Here is an 8,720-nt window from a genome sequence, read left to right on the forward strand (position 1 = left end):
AGAAGGAAGGAAAGGAGGAAGAAGAGGAGGAAGAAGAGGAGGAGGAAGAGGAGGAGAAGGAGGAGGAGGTGAAGGGTGTCATTGAAAATGAAATGGAGGAGGATGAGAAGGAGGAAGAGGAGGAGAAGCAGAGAGACAGAAAGGAGGAGGGGAAAAGCAGGAAGAGGAGGAGGAGATTGAAGAGAAAGACAGTGTAAAAAATATACTAAAGAAAAATAACCTTGAAAAAGAAATATGTAGTCTCAGAGAGAGAGAGAGAGAGAGAGAGAGAGAGAGAGAGAGAGAGAGAGAGAGAGAGAGAGAGAGAGAGAGAGAGAGAGAGAGAGAGAGAGAGAGAAAGTCAATAAATGAAATAAACAAAAAAGACCTTCAGATATTACGTCACTGAATTAAAGTAAAAAAAAATCTTTCCAAAACATGTCACGAGATAGGCACAATTTTCATCGCCACCTGAAGGCAAGACGAGCGCGAGACGACGAGGACTGGAGGAGGAGGAGGAGGAGGAGGAGGAGGAGGAGGAGGAGGAGGAGGAGGAGGAGGAGGAGGAGGAGGAGGAGGAGGAGGAGGAGGAGGAGGAGGAGGAGGAGGAGGAGGAGATGTGAGAGCAAGAAGATAGCTAGAGGGCATGTGTGGAAGGAGAGACAAAAAAAAGTTAGAAAAGAACGAGAAAAATGAGAAGAAGGAGGGGGAATGAAAAGAACAACAAAGCATCTATAACTAAAATACTAATGGTACAATTTCTTCTCTTATCACTACCTGTATTCTCTTGCGTGTTCCTGCTTCTGGTGGCACAGAATCCTTGTTATCCCTTTGACCTTTCCCTAATTACCAATCACTCTGACACATCTTTACTTGTTCTACAACCACATGCAATCTTTGAACTGGGAAGAAATTGCAAGATGTTTTCTTTTTCATCGCTAGCTTTCTTGTAGATGCTTATAAAGACTTCACGCGTTGCTTCTGGTGCTGCTAATTGTTTCTTGCAGCAGCTGAAGGATTAAAGTATCACTAAAATAATGGAAACGCTCTTGAAAATCTTAATAACTTTCACTACAACTTGTTAAGAGTGTAGTTGAGGTAAGGCAGCGAAACGTTTAAGAATGCCGAGCTTTAAAATGTTTAGACATAAATTTTATAAGTGTATCTTAGACTAACCTTTAGTGTGACGGTTACCATGGCGCTCTCTCTAACGCTTGTCTTCTTACATCAGAAATGAAAACACTTAATTTTTGATAGTGATTTTTATTTAGTGTTTATTTTGCATATAGTTAGGAAGGGAAAATGTTTGTATACTCTCTCTCTCTCTCTCTCTCTCTCTCTCTCTCTCTCTCTCTCTCTCTCTCTCTCTCTCTCTCTCTCTCTCTCTCTCACTCACTCACTCACTCACTCACTCACTCACTCTCTCTCTCTCTCTCTCTCTCTCTCTCTCTCTCTCTCTCTCTCTCTCTCTCTCTCTCTCTCTCGTGCAACTTTTTAATATTGCCTTATGAAAGTTTGATGAGTTACAGCGAAGATTTTCTGCCTTGCCTAATTTTCTTTTTTTTTTCTTTCTTTTCCTTCATCGAATTTCCGAGGGAGAAAGTTTTCAAGTGTGCTTTTTTTTTTTTTTCCTTGCTTGTGTCCTTCCAGCTGATTAAGAATTTTGCTTGATGTCTGAAATCGAATTACTCTCTCTCTCTCTCTCTCTCTCTCTCTCTCTCTCTCTCTCTCTCTCTCTCTCTCTCTCTCTCTCTCTCTCTCTCTCTCTCTCTCTCTCTCTCTCTCTCTCTCTTTTAGGTGCACTGTGGACACCTCCTCCTCCTCCTCCTCCTCCTCCTCCTCCTCATCCTCTTCCTCCTCCTCCTCCTCCTTTTCCTTCTCCTTCTCCTCCTCCTCCTTTTCCTCTTCCTCTTCCTCTTCCTTTCCTTTCCTTTCCTTCTTCTTCTTCTTCTTCTTCTTCTTCTTCTTCTTCTTCTTCTTCTTCTTCTTCTTCTTCTTCTTCTTCTTCTTCTTCTTCTTCTTCTTCTTCCTCCTCCTCCTCCTCCTCCTCCTCCTCCTCCTCCTCCTCCTCCTCCTCCTCCTCCTCCTCCTCCTCCTCCTCCTCCTCTTTCTCTTTCTCCAGCCATACAAAAACCTGAAGATTTGTTGGTATTTAGTTATCTTATATAATCTTCCTCCTCCTCCTCCTCCTCCTCCTCCTCCTCCTTCTCCTCCTCCTCCTCCTCCTCCTCCTCTTCCTCCTCCTTCTCTTCTCGCTCGTATTTAAACTCTACCTTAGCTTTATTCTGTTTACCAAGTCTTATTTTTCTTTTTTCTTTCTTTTTTTTTTTTGCCTCCTTTGCATCTCTTACCAATCTTTATATTCTCTTTCTCTCGCTGTAAATGCACTTCCATCTCTATCCATTCCCTTTGATGTCTTTTGATGCTCTTCTGCTGCTGCTGCTGCTGCTACATTAATCTTTTCTCATCGTTTTTCGTCTTCATTATGAGTCTTTGCGCATTCTTGGCTGTTCTTTTTTTGTTTTAGTCATCTCAGTTTTCTTTCTCCTAGTGTTTTGTTTCTTTCGTTTTTTTTTGTCATTATTTATGATCTTAGCGCTTTTTTCTCTTTACTTGCCTTTACTTTCATATCTGTCCTGTTTCTTTCATTGTTATTTTCTTTCGTATTCTCTCCTTTTCGCTCACGCTCGTTGTATTTCCATGCCGTCGTTCCTCATACAATACATAAATATCAAGTTGTATTTCTTTCAACATTTTTAAAAGGAAGGCATACTGAACGAAATAAATAGGAAAGTATAATCCAGTCATTCTTTAACCCTCACTTCCACCAAATAACTCCTATATAATACGTAGAAACAAGTAGCATTTCTTTCAGTATTCATAAAGGACAACATACATCTTCTAGGGGGATATAAAGAGGCACAAGTCTAGTACAGTAAACCCTCACCGCCACGCCATAGCTCCTGATGCAGTACATTCAGAATCTAATAGTGTTTCTTTCCCTTCGTATTCTTCATCCCCTCCACCTCTTTGTTCACCTGCTTCCCCTCTCAAATTAATTGGATAAAAACAATGGAACACACAGCGCGGAATAACTGTGCACTGACTCGTAAATATCCGGCATGAGAGACCCAGAGCGAGAGAGAGAGAGAGAGAGAGAGAGAGAGAGAGAGAGAGAGAGAGAGAGAGAGAGAGAGAGAGAGAGAGAGAGAGAGAGATGGAAAAAATGAAAATGCAGAAAAGCGAGGTGGATGCTCTCAAAATGTCCTTAGTTTATGCAGTAACAGGTCCATTCAGCTCCCGGGCCCCCCTCGTCCAATCCCTGTGTGTGTGTGTGTGTGTGTGTGTGTGTGTGTGTGTGTGTGTGTGTGTATTTCCTTCTGTCTGCTCTCCTTTGTTAACTTATCAATAATTTTCCATCTATTTCAGTACCTCAAGCTTCCTCAATTATCTCAACATCTATAATTTGTTCAGTTGAGTTTTTTAATATATACAGTTTCCTTGCTTGTGTCTCTTCTTAGTACATCGGAGTGACGAAGAGGAGGAAGACGCGATAAGGTGGAAAGGCTGCATCGACCCCTCCACTGCTACTAACACATCTTCCTTTAGTCACAACCCACTGCGAGATATTTGTGCTCAACAGAAATATCTAGGCATTATATTGGCTACATATTGAGAAAATCTATTGTTTTAATTCCTTTTCTTTCTTGTGGTATTTGAAGAGATTTTACACTGATTCTTGGTGCTGTGAATTTTTGTTTGGCATTGAAAGAGGAATACACGAAAGGCACAAGATTGAATTAGCTAGCAAAGATTCATTATTAAAAACAGCGACCGTGAACAAGGTGAAGCTGAGAAGTACAACGGAGTGAGTGGAAGTGAGAGGCGAGGTGTTCATGTTCTCAGTCACCGTCTCCTTGTATAGCTAAGATCAAGGGCACGAGGCTCCTGGAAGCTGCCAGTCTTGCAGGTGTTGCCAGGTCACGGTGCCTCCCCTTGAACTCCAGAGCTTTTTTCTTATGTAAGACGGGATCTGGCCAAGGGCAACAAAAAGACATCAAAGAAAGATAGACAAGGAAAAGGCCCACTAAAGATGCCAGTCTTAAAAGATGGTTGTCAAAAGAATGTAAAAAAAAAATAAATGAGAAGTGTTTTCTTATGATTTTATAAAGAACAGACTTGAAAATTATATAATAACAACGCGGATCATTTATAAAAGGAATTAAATATTGAGAAACGTGAGAAGATAAGAAAATTTGACTTGATTATACGTAAATACATAAATTGATATAAAAAATTAAAATGCGCCGTCTGTATTTCATGTTTTTGTCATGTTACCATTAATTTTCCTTTAGACATGAACTTAAAGAACAATAACTCATGAAAAGGGCAAAGATTCTCGAAAAAACAATGTGAAAAAGAGAGGATAAATATTTAAAAAAAAAATTTATTACTCGCACTAAAAAATGTAAAATGTAAAAAAAAAAAAAAGAGGGCGAATTTCAACAGTAGTAGTAAAACGAAGCGACAATTTTCAGAACTCTTCTTTTTATTTTGTTTCGTGATGCGCCAATACATCTTTCCAAAACGTCAAAAGTTGCAGAGTGAAGTGCACTGAAAAATGACGAGATCAGTCGACACTTTTTACTGGCGAAAGTTGGACTGATTGTGTTTTATTTTTAGCCACGATGGGAAATTTTAGCACCAGATTCTCCGCAAACTGTTTAACTCACGCCGTGTGACTGACCAGAAAACGAGGGGAGAGAGAGAGAGAGAGAGAGAGAGAGAGAGAGAGAGAGAGAGAGAGAGAGAGAGAGAGAGAGAGAGAGAGAGAGAGAGAGAGATTCTTCACTTGAAAACTTTCAGGCAAATAATTTGTTTTCTAGAAAGTTCAGTCTCTCTCTCTCTCTCTCTCTCTCTCTCTCTCTCTCTCTCTCTCTCTCTCTCTCGCGACCCATGTGAGCCTGATGGTGGCGGAAGCGCATCAACTTAACTCCACCACCTCCACCACCACCACTACCACCGACGAATCGAGAGAACACAACAAAGGGAAGCGAGAGAGAGAGAGAGAGAGAGAGAGAGAGAGAGAGAGAGAGAGAGAGAGAGAGAGAGAGAGAGAGAGAGAGAGTGGCGGGCAAATTTTTATATACATTCACTTTTCCAGTTTTCCAGCGATAGTCAGGCTTTTTTCTTGCAATAATCCAGGTAGAGAGCCACGATTGTCGACAAGGTAAAGCTCTTTCTCTCTCTCTCTCTCTCTCTCTCTCTCTCTCTCTCTCTCTCTCTCTCTCTCTCTCTCTCTCTCTCTCTCTCTCTCTCTCTCTCTCTCTGTCTCTGTGTTTGTGTCTGTGGTTATGAAGTTTTCAAATCACAGGGTAAGGAGAAAGAAGAAGAAGAAGAAGAACAAGACTCAACGATCATTTGTTATTCGCGTTTCCATTTGTGTCTGTCGTGTGTTTGACTGACCCAACTCTTGCTTATCTCTTATATCTTCCTTCTCTCTCTCTCTCTCTCTCTCTCTCTCTCTCTCTCTCTCTCTCTCTCTCTCTCTCTCTCTCTCTCTCTCTCTCTCTCTCTCTCTCTCTCTCCTTCTGAGGGTTGCGTGGAGTGTGTGTGTTTGTATTGGTCTGTGTGTTGCGTGGCGTCAGTAATATGTTCCTAGTTATTCTGTGGCTCGTGTTGGTTCTTTCACAGTACGAGTATTGCCAAGTGTTTATGTTGTGTTGTGTTGTGTTGTTTGTTGTGTGTTTGTGTTGTGCTTGTGTTGTCTGTGGACGAGCTTTTCCCTTTGTTTTGTGTTCCTAATGCGTTGATGTGATACGTGCACGTTCGGGTGCACACACACACACACACACACACACACACACACACACACACACACACACACACACACACACACACACACACACACACACACACACACACACACACACACACACACACACACACACACACACACACACACACACACACAAGTGGATAAGTAGATACTCAGATCCATAGATAGATAGATAGATAGAAAAATAGATAGATAAATAGATGGATAGAGAGAGATCGATATGAAAAAGCAGTCTGTCTTCTTAATTTAGCAAAAAGTAACTAGAATTTCACTATGGCATAAAATATTAACACACACACACACACACACACACACACACACACACACACACACACACACACACACACGTCACATCATCACCACCACCACCACCACCACCCCTTGAGGAGTCGGGGTAACTGGAGTGGCTTCGCTCGGGGTCGGCGGCGTCAGTCAGAGCAAATTGGCAATTACAGGTCGTGAGACGAAGCGTTGAGAGAGAGAGAGAGAGAGAGAGAGAGAGAGAGAGAGAGAGAGAGAGAGAGAGAGAGAGAGAGAGAGAGAGATAGGTGGGTGTGTACAAGAAGAGAGGCATACATCCATTTCTCTCTCTCTCTCTCTCTCTCTCTCTCTCTCTCTCTCTCTCTCTCTCTCTCTCTCTCTGTCTATCTGTCTATCTATCTATCTATCTATCTATCTATCTATCTATCTATCTATCTATCTATCTATCTATCTATCTATCTATCTATCTATCTATATATATATATATATATATATATATATATATATATATATATATATATATATATATATATATATATATATATATATCCATCTATCCATCTGTTTTGTCTTTCTCTGTGTCGCTGTCCATCCATCTATCTGTCTGTCTTTCTATCTATCTGTTCGTCCCCGCACACACACAACTAATATATCAATGCTCCCACAACCTCGTATTCTCTCACAGACTCAAGTACTGCCCGCCCTTCCCTCCCTTCCTGCACACCGGAGTGATTACCAAGTACCGGGCGAGGACAGGAAAGATAAGCAACGGGGTGGGCATGATGTATTGAAAGAAAAGATAAGGAAAGGGAAGAGGCAGGGAAGCAAGATTAGGGGAGGCGATAGGGCGATAAGGGAAGATTGATCAAGCGGTAGAGGAGGAGGAGGAGGAGGAGGAGGAGGAGGAGGAGGAGGAGGAAGACGAGGTAGTGTTCAAAGGAAGGAAAATACGTAGAGGGGAGTGAGAAAAAGGAAAGATGTGTACGTAATTGCAAAATCAGAAGAGAGATAAAGAGATGAAAGAGTAAAGGGAGCAAGAGAGAGAGAGAGAGAGAGAGAGAGAGAGAGAGAGAGAGAGAGAGAGAGAGAGAGAGAGAGAGAGAGAGAGAGGACGGACTATTCCTCCCCCCAGAGATTAAAGGTGATCTGTCACGTGAGGCGCGGACATAAATCCTGCACGTTGGCTCTGGTCACCTCGGCGCGACCTAAAATTTGAAGGTATTTTTCTCCGTCTTCCCTGCCGCCACTTCAAGACGAATTTAATTTCTCCCTTCATTCCCACAAGTCCCAGAGCAGGTGAAGGGCGGACCGGGCGTGGGTGGGGGTGGATGAGGTGTCAGAGAGGCTGGCGAGAGGTGATGGGATACAAGAGGAAGAGGAAGAGGAGGAGGAGGAGGAGATGACGTGAGATGGGAATGATGAGAATTGTTGGGAGAAGTTTGGAGCACAACAACATCTTGGCTCTTGGCTCTTCTCACCGCACACACACACACACACACACACACACACACACACACACACACACACACACGTAAAATTCGGTTCTCGCGTATTTTGATTTCCGCTTCTGTCTCCGTGCCTGATGTAAGTTTTGTCCTTATAATCCTCACTTTCTCTCTCTCTCTCTCTCTCTCTCTCTCTCTCTCTCTCTCTCTCTCTCTCTCTCTCTCTCTCTCTCTCTCTCTCTCTCTCTCTCTCTCTGTGTGTGTGTGTGTGTGTGTGTGTGTGTTCATCTAATGAGTGCTGCAAATGTGACTTCAAACGAGAGAAAATGCATATAAAAGGAGAGTTTCTTATTGTGTTTGACTTTTTCTTGTTTTTATGCTGCTTTTTTGTTTATTTATTTTTGTGTGTGTGTTATTAGTGTGCAAGTTTGTCTCTTTCATTACGAGTGAGTGTTATTGCAGTATGTTCTTTTCCTTTTAGGTAAGATTGTTTTTGAGCTAAGGCAAGAAAAAGACGGCGATAAAAGTCCCCTTGTAGATGCTGGATGCCGAATATTTGTTGTTAATGGTTATATATGCGTAGTTATATATCTTAGTCATCATCATCATCATCATCATCATCATCATCATCATCATCATCATCATCATTGTCATCAAACTTCATTCCCACTACTAAGCAGACCTTCCCCTTAATCATTCTCTCTCTGTCCACTGTCTATCAACTGCTTGTCTGTTTTACGCTATCTGACCTAAACTTCCTTATATCTCAAGAATACAATAGACCTACAGCCAAGCCTTCTGTAGTGAAAATGTGATAATATTTAGATTTGTCTATTACACGCTACTTCAGTTAAACTCCTCTTTACCTTAAGAATACAAAGCATGTCCTCCTGCAGTTCTCCATAGTATGAATAGCATTAAGTGAGAAATTACTCCTGTGATAATATTTAGGTCCATCTGTTCCAGTCTACTTCAGCTAAACTCCTCTTTACCTTAAGAATACAAGACACGTCCTCCTGCAGTTCTCCATAATATGAATTGCATTAAGTGAAAAGTTTACTCGTATGATAATATTCAGGTCACGACTTGAGTGCAAGTCTGGGTATAAGAGCCACTTTCCGCCTCCTCAGTGTGGTGCTTCACAACTCGTTCTCCTCTGAGGCAGCCAAGAGATCAGCTTTTGTTCTGTTACTTTC

This window comes from Scylla paramamosain, chromosome 14 (assembly GCF_035594125.1).
Source record: "Scylla paramamosain isolate STU-SP2022 chromosome 14, ASM3559412v1, whole genome shotgun sequence".
Lineage (NCBI taxonomy): Eukaryota > Metazoa > Arthropoda > Malacostraca > Decapoda > Portunidae > Scylla > Scylla paramamosain.